Genomic DNA, 19,625 nt, shown 5'->3' on the forward strand with positions numbered 1-19,625 from the left:
AATCTAAACTTGTATCATGAAAGAGCAAAACACTTGGTATCACAATTCCAAGAAATCAACATTGCTCACATTCCAAGGTCTGAAAATAACAAAGTCGATGAGTTGGCAAAATTAGCGGCATCTCTAACTCTCCCTAAGGAACGAGAAGTTAAAATTATAGTTGGAGAATGACATTTACTTCCTTCAACATTAGAGCGGATTGAAGAAAACCATGAAGTCAATGCGGTTATAGTCCTGGAAGTAGGTGAATTTTTAGATTGGCGGCAATCTTTGATTGACTACCTTCAATATGGAAAACTACCAACTAATCCCAGAGGAAGAGTTGATGTACAAAGAAGGGCAGCCAATTTGTGTATCTAAATGACACACTATACAAAAGGTCTTTTGACAGATTATTGCTAAGGTGTTTACCAAAAGAAGAAGCAGCCCATGCTCTCTACGAAACTCATGCTGGTATTTACGGAACCCATCAATCTGGACCTAAGCTTGCAGCTCAGCTGAAGAGACTTGGGTATTACTAGCCTACAATGGTTCAAGACGTGATGAAACATGTGAAATCATGTTGGGAATGTCAAATACATGGAGACTTCAAGCACCAAAATCCATTGCCCCTTCATCCGACCATCTTGTCTTGGCCATTCAATGCATGAGGTTTAGATGTGATAGGCATGATAACCCCAAAATCGTCCCTCCAGCATTAGTACATCTTAGCAGGCACAGACTATTTCTCAAAGTGGGCTAAGGTGATACCGTTGAAAGAAGTGAAAGCGGAAGATGTTGCAAATTTCATAAAGAAAAACATAATCTATCACTACGGAGTCCCGTCCAAAATAATCTCAGACAACACTCTCTACTTCAAGTGTAGAGCCATGGTCAATCTTTGCAAAAAGTACAACATTCAACAAGCCTTCTCCGCAAGTTACAACCCAACTGCCAACGGTCAAGCAAAGGCTTTCAACAAGGTGTTGTGTAACATTCTGAAAAAGATGGTGGCAAAAAAACAAAAGAGACTGGCATGAACGCATTCCTAAAGCATTATGGCCCTATAGGACCACCGTCCGTACATCCACCCAATGTAGTCCATATAGTCTGGTGTATAGATCAGAAGCTCTGCTACACTTGGAAATTCAACTACCTTCCTTAAGAGTAGCCACACAACTGATAGATCCCGAAGAAAATGTAAAAATTAGGCTAGTGGAACTTGAAGCACTTGATGAAAAACGACTTGTAGTGCAACAAAGACTTGAAGTCTATCAAGCTCAAATGGCAGGTGCATTCAACAAAAAGGTTAAGTTTAGATCGTTCTTTATTGGAGATTTAGTCTTAACCGTTCGAAGACCCGTCGTCATCACCAGAAAGATGCAAGGAAAATTTGAAGCCAAATGGGAAATACCGTATGTTGTTACCAAAGTCTTCACCAAAGGTGCCTACGAACTCTCTAAATCCAATGGGAAATGTATATACCCATGTGTTAATGGAAAGCTCATGAAAAAGTTCTACGCATAAACAGTGCCTATCGAACTTCGAGAGGGATACATGTATGGAGGAAGCAAGCAAGGAAAAATCCTTTCCTTTGAACTACGTATGACTTTATCCCTCAAAAAGGGTACGTAGGTAGCCTAACATTAAAGTTAGGTGTAGTCGTAAAACAAAAAAATAATAATAATAAAATAAAAAAATAAAATCCCAAAAATTAAGGGGTGAACTACGTTCGGCTTGATCCATTCACAGGGTACGTAAGTAGTCTAGTTTTATTACTAGATACAGCCGTAAAAACCACTTTCCCGAAATCAAGGGATGAACTATGTTGATGCAAAAAATCGGTGAGGACTTTGGTACAACAGAAAGTGTTAAGTTTGTGACCTTCGCTAGATTGCTCCGGTCAGTAGTGTGGATAAGTATGTAAATGGATAGGGACAGAGAAGCAAACACAAGATGTACGTGGTTCACCCAGATTGGCTAAGTCCACGGAGTAGAGGAGTTCTCATTAATTATGAAAGGTTTACACAAGTACATAGGTTTAAGCTCTCCTTTAGTGAGTACTCGTGAATGATTTAGTACAAATGACATTAGGAAATATTGTGGGAGAATGATCTATTTTTATAGAAGAGAGTTTCTAGCTTTGTTTTGACATTGACACATGTCGTGTTGTGATTGGCTTCTGATGTTGACACGTGTCGTGCTATGATTGGCTCCTGATGTCGACATGTGTCGTGCTGTGATTGGCCTTCTGGTTGGAGGGAAACTTTTCTGGGTCCTTGATGGTATAACGTTGACCGGTGCTTAGTAGTTTTGGGATTGGTCAAGTATGGTACAAACAGTGCTCCCCTAAGTTCCCAAGTAAGGGAAGCTCCTCGGTTGGGGACTTGCAAGATCTAAGCCGTTGAGTAATCACGAAACTTCTAAGTACCAAAGTGTGGTATCGTTTAACTTACCTTATCTGTCTCATAGGTAGAGGTGGCATATTCTATAGAAGTACTTTTCCTCTATCCAAGGGTGGTATCTTTAACCGGTAGAGATGCACAAGGTAATGTATCAATTTCACTTGAAGCTTACTTGTAGTTTCAGGCTTGGTCAAGCGCAATACAAACCATGTAGTAGGAGTTCCCCAAGTCGCCGAGCTAGGAGATCTGCCGAAAGAGGTGACAGACAAGGTAAGCAATCAGAGCTTCTAGCAATCAGTCCCAGATCAGAAGTTTAATTTCGAGTTCAGGCTGATTGTTCTCATTCTCCCTATCTTGTAGGCAGCAGGAAGGATAAAGAGAAGAAAAATGAGAAGAGATGATATGAGATACTTTTGCTTTTGAAGAGGTAACTTTCCACAGGTTTATTCTTGAATTGGGCTGAAGGGTTTTCTAGTTTCCTCCAGAGTATAAGGCCGACTCAAGAATTTGAGGGTCAAAACAAGTCCATCAAATCAAAAGTGTGTTCGACCATGATGATATGGGATACTTTTGCTGTTGATGAAGTAATAGATGAATCGACACATGTTCTGTTGCATTTGTCTCCACATGCTTCCTTGTATCCTTCTCACTTGCCCTATTTGTTCCTCAGGCAGATGTGGTATCTTTTCTAGAAGCATAAGATGTTAAAGATGAATACTCAAGAGCAATGCCAGGTAAGTAATTAGGCAAGGGGCTCCAGGCAGTCAGTTCCTGACTAGAAACTTGATTCCAAGTGTTGACTGATTGCTCTCTTTCTCTTTGTCTTGCAGGTAAGAACAAGGGCAAAAGAAAAGATAGGGAAAAAACATGATATAGGATACTTTTGTGGGTGAAGCTTTTGTGGTGGGTGAAGCTTTTATGGATGAAGCTTTTGTTGGTGAAGCTTTTGTGGTGGATGAAGCTTTTGTGGGTGAAGCTTTTGTGGTGGGTGAAGCTTTGGTGGGTGAAGCTTTTGTGGTGGGTGAAGCTTTTGTAGGTAAAGCTTTTGTGGGTGAAGCTTTTGTTGGTGAAGCTTTTATGGGTGAAGCTTTTGTAGGTGAAGCTATTATGGGTGAAGCTTTTGTGGGTGAAACTTTTGTGTTGAAGCTTTGTAGGTAAAGCTTTGGAGTTGAAGCTTTGTAGGTTAAGCTTTGGAGTTGAAGCTTTTGTTGGATACCATGAATTGATTTTGCTTCACACTATCTTGATAATGTGAAGCTTTTGAGAATTTGTAGTTGTCCTCCATTGATGAAGCTTTTATTGGTGAAGCTTTTGTGGTAAAGCTTTGTTGGGTACCATGAATTGATTTTGCTTCACACTATCTTGATCAAGATAGTGTGAAGCTTTTGAGAATTTGTAGTTGTCCTCTATTGATGAAGCTTTGTTGAATTTCCCAATTTTTTTTTCTTTTTGGGAAACTAGAAATTTGGAAATGTGGGAGAGACAACATATACAAATTTTGCTTCCACACTGTTGAGCAAGAGATTCTGATGCAAGCCACACCTTGTAGTAGTCGAAGGTTTGGACGAACCATATAAATTGAATTTGCTTCAAACAGTTTTGATAAAGAGTGTGTGAAGCTTTCTACGAGTTGTAGTTGCCCTTCATTAATGAAGCTTTTGTTGGCACCATAGATTGGTTTTGCTTCACACTGTCTTGATCAAGAGTGTGTGAAGCTTTTGAGAATTGTGGTTGCCCTCCTTTGATGAAGCTCTTGTTAACACCATAAATTGGTTTTGCTTCACACTGTCTTGATCAAGAGTTGATCAAGAGTGTGAAGTTTTTGAGAATTGTGGTTGCCCTCCATTGATGAAGCTCTTGTTGGCACCATAAATTGGTTTTGCTTCACACTGTCTTGATCAAGAGTGTGTGAAGCTTTTGAGAATTGTGGTTGCCCTTCATTAATGAAGTTCTTGTTGGCACCATAAATTGGTTTTGCTTCATACTGTCTTAATCAAAAGTGTGTGAAGCTTTTGAGAATTGTGGTTGCCTTCCATTGATGAAGCTCTTGTTGGCACCATAAATTGGTTTTGCTTCACATTGTCTTGATCAAGAGTGTGTGAAGCTTTTGAGAATTATGGTTGAACTCCTTTGATGAAGCTCTTGTTGGCACCATAAATTGGTTTTGATTCACACTGTTTTGATCAAGAATGTGTGAAGCTTTCTACAAGTTGTAGTGTTTGCATTGTTATAGAGGGGAAACGTCTGAAGCAGATGCAAGAGGGCAGAATAGCTTGATCTTCGTACGTCATGCACTGAAGTTGTTGTTGGCTTGCAATAAGACTTTGTCGGTGACTATAACTCTTGTAGGGAATAAGTGCTCCCCCTAGTTGAGTTGTTAAGCTTGAGGGTTTTTGATTATTTGTGAATGCTAGGAGTTCACATGTACAACTTGTACCACTCGTCTTCTGGTAGGTGGAATGAATGGTGAGTTGCTTTCATCACTTGGTTGGTGGTACGAAGGTGAGTTCCTTCATCACCTTTCATCACATTTCATCACTTGGTTGGTGGCACGAGGATGAGTTCCTTCTTCACCTAGTTGGTGGCATGAATGGCAAGTTGCCAAATGATATTAGAGTACGGGTTGTACATTTCATCACCTGGTTGGTGACATGAAGGAGAGTACGAGTTGTACATTTCATCACCTGGTTAGTGGCATGAAGATGAGTTCTTCTTCACCTGGTTGGTGGCATGAGTGGCAAGTTGCCAAATGATATTAAAGTACAGGTTGTACATTTCATCACCAGGTTGGTGGCATGAAGAAGAGTACGGGTTGTACATTTCATCACCTGGTTGGTGGCATGAAGATGAGTTCCTTCTTCACCTGGTTAGTGGCATGAGTGGTAAGTTGCCAAATGATATTAGAGTACGGGTTGTACATTTCATCACCTAGTTGATGGCATGAAGGAGAGTACGGGTTATACATTTCATCCCTTGGTTGGTGGTATGAATGGCAAGTTGCCAAATGATATTAGAGTACGTGTTGTAAATTTCATCACCTGGTTGATGGCATAAAGGAGAGTACGGGTTGTACATTTCATCACCTGGTTGGTGGCATGAAAATGAGTTCATTCTTCACATTTCATCACCTGGTTAGTGAGAATAAGGGCAAGGTGTCGAGGCACATTGTAGCAAGTGTCGAATGACACAAAGTATGTTGAACCCTTTCGAAGCACAGTTGGCTTATGTATGAATGTGTTGGAATGTATGATTGAACAAATATACTATGAAGCTGTTTGTTTATTTGTATAGTCTTGTTGACATAGACTTTGTTTCATGTTGGAAGCATTCATGTTGAAGCTTTGAACCCGAGTGTTTCATAGCTAGGAATGTAAGAGGATTAGGACTGAGTTGTCTAAATCACCTCTTTATTGAATTCATGCCAAATAGTATTCGTTGCATAGGATGCTGAACGGCTAAAGCTTAATACTTGTACAATGTGAGTTTACTTGTAGTAGTACTTCAAGTGATCAGCGTTCCATGGATGGCCAAGGGTCTTGTCATCGGAGCTTCTAAGCTTGTAGGAGCTAGGGCGACTGATGCCAACAACTTCAAATGGTCCATCCCAGTTTGGACTAAGTGTTCCTTCACTCAGGATTCTGTCACAGAGTAATATTTTCTTCAATACCCAGTCCCCCACTTTGAAAGAACGAGGTTTGACCCTTGAGTCATAGTAGTTGGAGATGCGCTGCTTGTAGGCAACATTCCTCAAGTGAGCCTGGTTTATGTGTTTCTCGACTAGATCTAAGGTGAGGGTAAGTTGTTTATCATTTTCGTTTTGCACGCAGCTCTGGACTCGGAACGTTGCTTGCTCAAGCTCAACTGGGACAACTGCCTCTATACCAAAGGCAAGTGAGAATTGGGTTTCTCCTGTTGATGTCTGATACGAAGTGCGGTATGACCAAAGAACTTGGGGTATAACTTATGGCCAACAACCTTTAGCCTTGTCCAAGGTGGTTTTCAAAGTTCGCTTGATTATTTTGTTGATGGCTTCAACTTGTCTATTAGACTGGGATGAGCTGGGGAGGCAAAACATAAGTTGATGTTGAACTTAGAGCAGAACATCCTGAACTTATTGTTGTCGAACTGTCACCCGTTATCAGTGACTATCGCATTGGGAATGCAGAATTTACAAATGATGTTCTTCCATACGAAGTCTTATATTTTTGCCTCAGTAATGGTTACCAAGGGTTCTACTTCAGCCCACTTTGTGAGGTAGTCAACTGCAACGATTGCATAGCGGACATTACCCTTCCCTGTAGGCATTGGGCCAATTAAATCAAGTCCCCATTAGGCGAAGGGCCAAGGGCTGATCATAGGAGTGAGCGGCTCGGGAGGGGAGTGAGGAATAGTTGCGTAGCGTTGATACTTATCACATGAGCGAGATATTCTGATGGCATCTTGGTGGAGTGTTGGCCAGTAATATCCTTGGTGAAAAGCCTTGTGTGCTAGGGATCGAGATCCAGCATGACCTCCGCAGACTCCTTCATGTATTTCCCGAAGGACAATTTCTGCCTTCGCGGGCGTAAGGCATCTTAGGTATGGTAGGTTAAAACCCCGCTTGTAGAGTTGGTCATTAATGATCAAGTAATGGGTAGCCTTCTATCGAATCAGCTTAGCTTGGACTTTGTCATTTGGAAAGGTGCCATGAGCAAGGAATCTATAAATCGGGGTAATCCAACTATCCCCCTGTTGTAAGTTGCACACTTCCGCAGCCATGGTGCTTGGTGTTGCCAACAATTCGACCTAAATTTTTCTCCCAATCTTGTCTTCCACCACTGAGGCGAGGTGAGCCCTTTGTTGGCCGGCCCTTTGTGTTTTGAGAGAGAGATATTTTGTTTTCTCTTTTGTTGAAATGAACACACAAAAAACCCTAATGAACTTTTTCACTATAAAGTTCCTTTTATAACACAAAGAAACAAGTCAACAATTTGACTTTCTCTTTCCCTCTCTTTGGCCGGCCCTATGTGTTTGGTTTAGGCTTTAGGCTTTTATCATTTCAAGTCATCCTATGCTTGAATAAAAGCCCAATGGGTTTAGGCCCAATGGGCCCAATTACACCCGAACTTTTCTTTAAGCCCAAAATGATCTTTTATCGCTTTTATGATTTCTTTAGACTTTCTAATTAATCACAACACTTAATTAATCCAATTAATTATTTCCATCATCCATTAGTTACTCACTACAAGAGTGTATCGGTGTACAATCATTTTAGGTTCTAATTAGCAAGGCAATGAGGTGATTGGCACCAATCCAATTGATTATATTTAATCCAATCACTTAGTGAATTAAAACTTACTTTTAATTCACCTTCTTCTTTGACGACTACATTTAATCATCTAGAAGAACTCACAAGCCATGAGTGACATCTAACCATATATCATGGCTACCCAAGTTAATGTAGAATTTGTTCGGAGAACCTATTCAGTTGGAATTACAATGTAATTCGATCATTCTCTAAAACAATACTCTCAATCACACTATTAGGGTATGGATATATTATGTCAAACCCCTAATGTGATTATTCCATGTTATATGATTCAATTGAGTCGTATAGGAATGCTTTCTTTTATTACGCTAGATACTTCGACCGAAGATTCTCGAATCATATCTTAGAGTATTCTTCCTCTCATAATGAGGATTAGAGATCTCTTGTTGCGCATTTACTTGCCTCCATGGCTAAGTGGCTTAACCCCAACTATGTCGTGGACACCTGCGAATGGAGTGACTTTGACATAATCAAAGATCACAGACCTAACCATAAGACAACTATGATGCCTCAGGTCAAAGGACTACTTACATTATTCCAACCATTAGAGTTACTTTCTTGACATGTGAGTAGACCTTCATGCAAGTACTCTTGTTCGATTGTGTTCAGTGAACTCATTCCCTTAATGAGCACCTACATTCCTGTCTTAGTGTCACTACACGAATGGGATGAGACTTTCCATCCTTCCAATTGAAGGGGACACAGTATGTACTGGTATTTGCATTGTCAGTATCCCTTTGACAATCATATGACCAGGAACCTTTTTGGACATGATGGTTATGTGAAGAAGGTCTCTGTAGTCTAACATCATTAGATTACTTCTTACATCGATCCATTGTCCATGGATTCACTATTTAGGACATATATCGTTTATTGAGATAGTCCTAATTAGTATCTTTGCCTTTTGATGTATAAGAGTCATCTATACACACATTCATTGTCCTGAAAGGTTTCTTCCAAAGATTGACTTTCAGGGCATATTTCCAACAAAACGTAAGCCTGCTAGGAGGGTTTCATATTCGGCCTCATTGTTCGACGCCTTGAATTTGAAACGAAGAGCATACTCCATCGCCACTTTGTCAGGGGTCGTAAGGACTAGTCCTGCTCCACAACCCTGTTGGTTGGACGAGCCATCAACATATAGACTCCATGATAAGGCTGTTGGTTTTATTTTCTGAGCTTCCAAGGGTAATGCAACCACTTCTTTAGGCGTAGAAGCAATGTCAACAGGATATGTGAAGTCAGATATGAAGTCTGCCACTGCTTGGCCCTTCTCAGCTGGCTTTGGTTGGTAGGAGATGTCAAACTCACCCAATGCTATCGCCCATTTTATCATTCGTCCCGAAGTGTCAGGACTGTAGAGTATCTGTCGAAGAAGATGATTGGTAAGCACGATGATGAAGTGTGCTTGGAAGTAAGGGCAAAGTTTTCGAGCAAACATGACCAATGCTAGAGCCAATTTTTCAATGTTGGAGTATCGTGTCTCTGCATCTTGTAAGGCCTTGCTAGGGTAGTAGACAGACCGTTCAACATTACCATCATTTCGAATGAGAACAGAACTTACTGCTGAAGCCGATACCGACAGATAGATAATGAGAGTGTCACCAACCTCAGGTTTGGAGAGCAGAAGGGCTTTACTTATGTAGTCTTTGAGGTTCTTCAATGCCTTGGCACATTCATCAGTCCATGTACTGTGCTTCTTACTTCCCTTAAGTGCTTTGAAGAAAGGAGTACATCTGTCTGTGGCCTTAGAGATGAACCTAGTTAAAGCTGCCACCTTGCCAGTAAGGCTCTGGATGTCTTTTGAAGTTACCGGTTCCTTCATGTCGATGATTACTTTGATCTTCTCGAGATTAGCCTCAATGCCTCGTTGGCTTATCATGAAGCCTAAGAATTTGCCAGAGCCTACGCCGAAGGCACATTTGTTAGGGTTCAACCTCATTCGATACCTCTTCAGAATGATGAAAGTTTTAGATAGGTTAGCGATGTGTTGGTCAGCATGTTTGCTCTTAACTAGCATATCATCAACGTAAACTTACATGCTCTTCCCAATCTGTTAGGCGAACATTGAATTGACTAGTCTCTGATAAGTTGCTCCTGTATTCTTTAGGCCGAAGGGCATGACTTTATAGCAATATAGTCCCCTGTCAGTAGTGAAGGCTGTGTGTTCTTGGTCCGGAAGGTTCATGAGGATTTGGTTATATCCTGAGTAAGTATCCATGAAGCTCAGGAGTTCACACCCTGCCGTAGAGTCTATAAGTCAATCAATAAGAGGAAGAGGAAAGCTATCATTCGGGCATCCTTTGTTTAGGTTGGTGTAGTCGACACACATTCTCCACAAGACCTTTTGGAGCAAGAGACTTTCTTTGGTCAGATTTTTCTTAATAAGGACCACATTTGCTACCCATGTTGGGTAATTGACTTCAAGGACGAAGCCTATGCCTTTGAGTTTTTTCAACTTCTGCCTTTATTGCCTTGTACCGTTCAGCGTCATAAGATCTTCGCTTCTGTCTCACTGGCTTGGTCTTGGGGTCAATACTTAAGCGATGACAGATGATATCGGGAAAGATGCCTGGCATGTCCTCGTATGACCAGGCGAAGACCTCAGTGTTCTCTTGTAAAAAAGAGATCAATGTTAACCGAATGGGTGGTGACAAGGTGGTGCCAATCTTCACCATGCGATCTGGATAATCTTTTGAGATAGAGACATTCTCCAACTCTTCAGGGGGTTGTGCTTGCTGGGTGAAAGAGTCATCTCGAGGATCGTCGGGTTAACTATTACCACCGTGAAGATCCAAGTTGGCTTCGTCTGGGCTGGTCTTTATGACTTGGTGATGCATAGAAAGGGTTTCCTTGGGCACAGGTAGGTGGTATTGCTTGATCGAAGTGTTGTAACATGATCATGCACTAAGTTGATCTCCTCTGATGTAACCATTGCCATAGGGGGTTGGAAATTTCATCAACAATATATGTGTGGATACCATGGCCTTGAGATCATTGATGCTTGTGCGCCGAAGATGACATTGTATGCCGTTGGGCAATCAACCACCAGGAAGTTAGTGGTAATGGTAGCTGTGTAAGGGCCTGTACCAATGGTGAAAGGTAAGTGTATGCTCCCCAAAGGTTGCACGATATCACCGGAGAAGCTTATCAGAGGGGAAATCGATCGATCGAGCAAGTGTTCAGCTACATTAAATGCCCTGAAAGCTTCAGCAAACACGATATTGACCGAAGCCCCAGTGTCTACCAGGATTCGTCGTACTTCAAAGTTAGCTATGTGAGCTTCCACGATTAGTGGGTCGTTGTGAGGGTAGATGATACCTCTTTCTTCCTCAGGGTAGAAACATATTGGATCACAGTTAGGCTTTTGATACTTACCTCCCCTGATGTCTTCCACGTGAAACACTTGGAGGCCAGACCTTAAAGCTCGTTCACTATTTTTCATGGCTCTGTTGGAAGATTTAGATATGGGTGTGCCACCACTTATGGAATATATCACATTCATCTGGCGTTGGTTACGGTTACCCCTTAGAGGGTGAAGGAAGAATTAATCAATTTTTCCTTCACGTGCCAAAGCTTCAATATGATCACGAAGGGTGATACACTTCTCGCCGTCATGGCCGTTATGCTCGTGGTAGCAGCAAAACGTGCCCGTGTTCTTCGTGGGCTTGTAATCCAGGTGCCTCGACTTTGGCTTCGGTATCAGGTGTGCTATGCTGGGGTAAATGGCCACGCATGTGGCGTTCAAAAGTGTGTATGCTTTATATCTCGGGGTAGGGGCTGTCCTGGCACGTGCTTGACCCACTGTGTAGACTGCCTGGGGTCGGGGATTATCATGGCGATACCCTTGGTTATCGCGGTAGTGTCCCTTACTCCTTTTACTAAAATGAAACTGGTGAGGATGGAAATCTTTCCTTTTTCCCTGAGATTGATATCTCTGTTGACTTGAAAAAGTATTAAGTAAGGCAGGGGGAGGCACCGCTGCCGTTTGGAAGGTCGAGGTCTTCTCATTTGGTTGGATCTGGCTTCCACTCCCTACTTGCTAATAAAGGGTGGCTGTGAGGGGTTTCCCTTGATATGTCATTGCCTCAGCGGAGGCATGGTTGTAAGCATGTGCCATCACCTCAGAGTAAGTATTCCAAGTGTTGGCATTGATCATGTACTTGAAGAAAGAATCACGTAGGCCTGCCATGAAGGCCTTGAGGGCGGTCTTGTCATCTGCCTTAGCGCAGTGAGAATACTCATGACTGAAACGACCGGCATACTCTTGTAGTGACTCGTCCGGCTTCTGGCAAATAGTGTACAAGTCATTTACAGAATGCAAGCGATCGGTCTGGAAGATGTGTTGAAAGACAAACAGTTTCCTCAATTCCTCAAATGAGTCTACTATCTCAGATGGAAGACAGCAATACCAGTTTAGAGCTCCGCCAGAGAGGGTGGAGGGGAAGAGAAGACATCGCTCTTCGTCAGTATGCATCTGATATGCCATGGTGGACTCAAAGAAGTTAAAGTGTTCAATTGGGTCCTCCCTTCCAGTATAGAGTTGTAAACCAAGCTTTTGTTTTGTCTTCGCTTGAAGGGGGTGTTGAGGATCCTCCTTGTGAGAGGGCCAGGCCTGGGTTGGTTCCAGTCATGTATCTCGGCTTGACGTTCGACCTTCAACTTGTTTACTTCCTCAATGTGCTGTAAGACAAGGGGGTCCTGAGTGGAGTCATGTATCACTGGGATTTTCTTTCGTAAGTCTCCATCGCCTCTTGGAAGTAGGAAAGTTTGAGCAAGGGTGTGTGATTTTTCCTTAGACTCGTCTTACTGACTTCTAGGGTGAGTCTATCGGAATACCTCAGAGTCCCCTGTACCTTCATGTTCCTCTGGGACCTGTCCTTCCTTCCCTAGATTGGCAGCTGGCCTAGATCGTGGGAGGGGACCGAGTCTTTCAGAAACCCTTGGGTCATTGATCTTCGAGCATATGTGGAGGGGATTCTCTCGACGTTGCTTTTGGAAGTCTCGGCAGTCACGATAAACGGCTTTTGATCCTTCCAACCCTTCTACAAGGAGGTGTCTTCCTCCACTTCTCCTGCTTCAGGTTGAAGCAGCTGGGTTGATGCGAAAATTAACTTAGCACACAAATTAAAACCCTCTTGTTGACAATTGTAGTATGAATAAGTAGGAATCGTTCTTAAACCGAGGATTATGAGGGATTGCTAAAACACTCTAAACTGACTCAAATATATAAAAAGAGGCTAAAAACACTTAACTAGACTCAAAGAACCCAAATCAAACTTAAAAGACTCAAAACAAGCTAAAAACGCTCAAAACTGCCTAAAAACAATAATTAGGCAGTTTCTGACTCTAACACACTTTTTGGACGAATTTTGGTTTTATATTGATTCAAAACACTTAAAAACACAAACTAAACAGATTCTAACTAATTAGACACTCTAAAGTAAAAGAGGGGGGGTTTGGTTTTGGTGAATTTGAAAACAAAGCAAACAGATTGTAAACTAAGCAAAATTTGGACGAATTTGGGGTAAAACTATGGATGATAGGCTAGCTAGGAGGTTATTCTCCACCCTTGACACACTTGCAAACAAAATGATTTCCAGTTGCTTTTCAATACCCATGAATCCTCAACGCCTCAGATTAACTGTGAATTGCACTAATTAACCCTCAGATTTTCCTAATTTCATTGAATTGGATAATTGCATACAACAACCTAAAGCATTCTTCACAAGTTCCCTACATGAATTGCATAATAAAGATACGAGCAAATATCAATAAGTTCTATGAAAATCATAAGCATTGACGAGGCATTTGTAACTATGGATTGCATGAAACTTATGCCAAGAATTTACTTAACGCGATTGTGACAAGCAACCTTCACTACTTATGAATATAAGTTCATAACGATTAGGCATCAGATTTATGCATGAAAATTAAGCGTGCACTCTCAACTAACACACACAAATCAGTTTTACTTCAAACACATAAGTAAATAGAATTCACAACTTATGAATGACAACTGGATGTAATCAAATCATATTGCAAGTATGAACATGGTTTCGAATTCCCCCTAGCTAAGAAGGGTTTAGTTCCTCATACTCACAAAACAAAGATTATTGAATTGAAACATTGAAAACAAAAGAAAGATTACACCTAAAACGTTCCAGCAATCCTAGCTTGAATGGCAAGCCCGTCCAAGGGCTCTCCTCCTTCCTTCTTGCTGCGGCACAAGGTTTGATGGTGAGTTTTGGGGGTTATGGATGGTGTTGAAGGATGGGTTTATGAAATCTGGTGAAGGATGGATTCTTCCAATGGTGTGTGGCAAATGCTTTTATTTATAGGAGAAGGAAAGGCAAATGGGACAAGGAAGGGTTATGACACAAAGTGAAAGGGAAAGAGAAAGTTATGACACAAAGTGAAAGGTAAAGATAAAGTTATGATACAAAGTGAAAGGGAAAGGGAAAGGAAAAGAGAAAGTTATGACACAAAGTGAAAGGGAAAGGGAAAGTTATGACACAAAGTGAAAGGGAAAGGGAAAGTTAGGACACAAAGTGAAAGGGAAAGGGAAAGCTATGACACAAAGTGAAAGGGAAAGGGAAAGCTATAACACAAAGTGAAAGGGAAAGGGAAAGTTATGACACAAAGTGAAAGGTAAAGTTTGATGCAACAAGGGGACATGGAAGGGAACACATGGCTCCAAATTGTTCCCTCCTTCATGACTTAATTCCTTCATCTTCTTAGCACATTCCTAGTCTCTTTTGGTCTTCAAATTCGTCCATCCATCTTTCTCCATGCATGTGCTATCCATTCCAAGCCCAGAACTGCTCCAAAATGCCCCAAAATACACTTTCTTGCCACTTTAGCCCTTTGGACCTTTAAACACACGAAAATAGCTTAAAATAATAAAATAACTAGGAACTAACAACATAAATGCCAAGAAACAAGCTAACTAAGTCGCATAAATATGCTCCTATCATGGGTTGAGAGAAGTCTCATATTGATCAATGTTTTGATGATTAGCTCGTTCCTCATTAGGGATACCCATGTCGAAGGAAGGTGACCTTCCGTGTTGGGGGGCACCCAAATGATGGTTGATGTCTACAGGGACAACGAGCTCGCGTGTTTGAGTACGCCTAGTTTCGTGGAGCGTCTTAAAGAGTTTCTCATAATGTTCCTGGAGGACCTCATTCTTCATTGCTATCTTATTGTTCTGAGCTTCTAGCTCATCAACTTTAGCTTGAAGAGCAACCCTCTTTCCTTCCTTCTTTCGTTGCTTCGCACTAGGTGCAAGAAGGGTGTCATTCGTGTGCTGTGGCTTCCTTCACTCCCCATGTTGGAGATGGATGCTTGGTCAAAAGAGAGTGTACGAATGGTGGAAACCAGCTTGACAAAGCTGAAGAGAGTGGGAATAAGTGTCGTTCCCACAGACGGCGCCAAATGTTGATGCACAAAATCGGTGAGGACTTTAGTACAACAAAAAGTGTTAAGTTTGTGACCTTCGCTAGATTGCTTTGGTCAGTAGTGTGGATAAGTATGTAAATGGATAGGGAGAGAGAAGTAAACACAAGATGTACGTGATTCACCCAGATTGGCTACGTCTACGGAGTAGAGGAGTTCTCATTAATTGTGAAGGGTTTACACAAGTACAGAGGTTCAAGCTCTTCTTTAGTAAGTACTAGTGAATGATTTAGTACAAATGACATTAGGAAATATTGTGGGAGAATGATCTCCTTTTATAGAAGAGAGTTTCTAGATTTGTTGACATTGACACGTGTCGTGTTGTGATTGGCTTCTGATGTTGACACGTGTCATGCTATGATTGGCTCCTGATGTCGACACGTGTCACGCTGTGATTGGCCTCCTGGTTGGAGGGAAACTCTTTTGGGTCCTTGATGGTATAACGTTGACCAGTGCTCAGTAGTTTCGGGTTGGTCAAGTCTGGTACAAACAAACTACATTTGGCTTGATCTCTTCACAGGGTATGTGAGCAATCTGATCGCCAAAATTAGATGCAGCCATAACTCATCAAAAATTATATTTTCCTCCAAGGGAATTAGCATTTGTTTGAGCTGCCATATGCTAACGTTTTCAATAATTATCAAGGCAAAAGCCGCCAAAAGTGATGTTAAATTGAGAACGGCAAAAGCATTTGTTTGAACTGTCATATGCTGGCATTTGTTTGAACTCTTCGCATGCGAGAGTTTAATGACAAAGCATAGGTGATGTTCACTTATGTAGAATACAATATATATATATATATATATATATATATAAGTACTGCATGCTGAAGTTGAACACGAAGCGTAAACGGGGCAAAGGAGATGGTTATAGGAATATGATTTGAATAAACATAAAAAATTCAAATAAATCTCAAACATACTAGGTTCAATGAACCCATTATTATCAACCAAGTTTGCTCAAAAGAGTCTGCAAAAGAAAAAAGAAAAAAAAGAAGAGGAATAGCTGACATAAATATCCCAAATAGCAGGAGTGCGAAATAGAAGGAAAATAACATGAATCCTACTTCGGTTTGCTGCAAAAGTGGAGCAGGGAAGCAATTGAGTTCAAAATTCCTTCTTCTGCAGATTTGTTCAATGCTTCAGCAAGCTCAACGTCCGGGAGAAGCCCCTCATTCACATCAATCCGGGACTGACGAAGTTCTACATCCAATTTCTTTTGTCGCTTAATTCAAGCTTTCAGGTCACTCACTCGATGCTTGACAGAAAGTCTTCCGGAATCATATTGATGACGAAGAACACGAGCGACCTCTTCTGCTTCTTTAACAGGCAATTCTTCAACTTCAATTTTTTAAAGTTCCTGAATGGAATTGGATAACTCTGACTCCAAGGCCTTCTTAGTTGACAAACACTCATCATGTTGACGAAACAAATCACGAATCTGATTACCTTGATCAATAATCCAACATTGTCAGAAATAAGGATGGGCAATGGTTATGGCGGAAGGGTAACCGTGGTTATTTACCCATAACCGTTTACCTGTTGGATAATTGCCTAAATGGTTATACCCATACCTATAACCGTTTATAAATGGTTAACCACACTCATAACCGCGTACCCATTTAACTGTAACCATATACCTGTTTATCCATACCCGTTTACTCGTTTATCCATTTTTTAACCCATTTACTCCTTTTTGCATCTATTTACATTTTTTTTTGCTAATAATCGATTTTTTACTAACAAAATACCTCTCATTACTTGAGCAAGCATATTGGAAAGAAAATTCATGTATTTTCGACATATTTTTCTTCTATACCCAAGCAAGTATTCAATTATAACATCCATATGATTACAAAGTAAAGCTTCTAAAAACTCAAGGTAGCCATTATCTTGAATACTAGATGATTCAAAGCTCCAAAATATTTCAAAACTAAACACTTTCGAACACTAATGCTTTAAGCACATTCAATCACAAAATCCCATCGACTCGTTGTCACCAAATGAGGCATACAAAAGAAATGTATAAATTGAATTAGTATCCCAAAAGAAATGTTTTTAACCATAGGTGTTGGCATATAGTAGGAAATATGTATGAAGGATTATAAATGACATCTAGAAGAGAACGCATTAAGTTAGGTATAACTAGTGAATGTGACCTCAGATTATACATCGTATTCGTACCACAGGTCCACAATCGGTTCCCATGGCAACAATTTAAAAGTGAATTAAACATACTAGTTAGATTCATCACCTAGCTACTATGATGCACATCACCATTATAGCCCAAAATGTGAAATCTATAGTAAGATGAAGCGAGGAGAGAGATGAGAGGGAGCAATGAGGAGAGAGAGACAAGAGGCGGACGGAGTCTAGTCCTGACCTCCTAATGGAGAGAACGAACAAGTTACCGTCTTACAGATTAAGTTTTTTGTTTTTTAATTTTATACATCTATTAAAATAAACGGGTAACCGTTATAACCGCGGTTAATACCCATAACCGCCCATTTAAATTTTACGGGTAAACGGTTATACCCATAACCATGTAATTATCTAAACGGTTACCCATAACTGTAACTGCTGAATTTAAATGGGCGGATAACCGCAGTTACCCATAACCGATGGGTATTTGCCCATCCTTATGCGGGTATGAGTATAAACGGTTATAGGTAAATAACCGCGTTTACCCGTCCCCCAGAACCATTGTCCATCCTTACTCGAATCATCTCACTACAACTTGACTGATATGTACTATGCTACTACGTACTACCCAACAGAAAATATTTGGCACACTCGATATACTTTCAAGGAAGTAGAAGGCGGAAACCAGTCGAATCACATAAATATCATAATTTTTTGAATACCAGAACGATTAACTTTGTGACCATGGTAGCTGAAGGTAGAATTTATTTTCAAGCTAGGTAGAAATGCTCGGCTTGTTTCGAATTATAGAATCCATCTCTAACTTTGGATTGTAATATACACTGCCAAAAAAACGACTTAGGTTGTAACATCCCACTTCACCTAGGGAAGTGGATCATGTAAGCCTTAAATGTATATTCCCATTTCTACCTATCACGAGGCCTTTTGGGAGTTCACTAGCTTCGGGTTCCATCGGAACTCCGAAGTTAAGCGAGTTCGCACAAGAACATTCCATGATGGTTGACCCACTGGGAAGTTCTCATGTGAGTTCCCAGAAACAAAATCATGAGGGCATGGTCGGGGCCCAAAGTGGACAATATCGTGCTATGGTGGAGTTGAGCTCAGGATTTGGTAAGGGCTCGGGCCGGGATGTGACAATTTGGTATCAGAGCCAATCCCTGGCTGGAAGTGTGTCGACAAGGACGTAGGGCCCCTAACGGGGGTGGATTGTAACATCCCATATCGCCCAGGGAAGTGGATCTTGTAAGCCTTATATGTATATTCCCATCTTTACCTAGCACGAGGCCTTTTGGGAGCTCACTAGCTTCGGAGTTCCCATGATGGGTGATCCACTGGGAAGTTCTCGTCTGAGTTCCCAGAAACAAAACTGTGAGGGCGTGGTCGGGGCCTAAAGTGGATAATATCGTGCTATGGTGGAGTCGAGCCTGGAATGTGGTGGGGGCCTGGACCGGGATGTGACATAGGTAGAAAATAAGCCAACGTTTGTCACGACAATGGTAAGGTAACGAAATTTCGTCGGGTAAAGTTCGTCGTGCAAAGGACGTCGTAAGACATTTTTGCCTACGGATACAAATATTCATTAGGCAATAAGGTCTTGTCCAATGAACATAGAGATGAACCTCAATCAGGGAAGTATGCGCTGGCCGCAAAGGCCTGATGGACAACATTTTACTCGACAAAAGCAGGTCGTCGTGCAAAAACTAAATTTATTTTTAAAATAATTGTTGTTAACTTTGACTGACAACCATGTTGTTGGGTTTGTGATCCTTTAACAGACGAAAAATAATTACTTGATATCGTTGGCCGACGAACAGGGTCGTTGGGCAAGATAATTATTAAATTAAAAATAATAATTTTTTTTTAAAATTTAATAATTAACTAAATGTTATTATATTATATCATAATATTAAACAAATTTATTTAATTAATAATTAACTAAATGCATCTTCTCACATCTTCTCACATATTTAATAGAATGGACTAGCTGTGCACCAGTAAAGCCGCTAGTCCATTCTATTTGCAAATTCATGGGGCGGATTGGTCATAACTTCTTCTTAACTTGCAAAATTCATGTACTAGGTGCACAGCTCAAACATCCACTCTATGAATCTCATAGTTTGCAGCCAATTAATGTAGTCCATCGTACCCAGGTCTTCCAGGTTGATATTGAAATTAGTATGAAATAGATAAAATAAAAAAATTAAAAAAAAAACAAGTGTTAGTTATCAAAATACAATCATTTAGTAATCATCTATAGTAATTAAAATTAAAAAAATTTCAAATTAAAAAAAAATATTACTTACTGAGAGCTCT

The sequence above is a fragment of the Malus sylvestris genome, chromosome 2, assembly GCF_916048215.2.
Source record: "Malus sylvestris chromosome 2, drMalSylv7.2, whole genome shotgun sequence".
NCBI classification, from domain to species: Eukaryota; Viridiplantae; Streptophyta; class Magnoliopsida; order Rosales; family Rosaceae; genus Malus; species Malus sylvestris.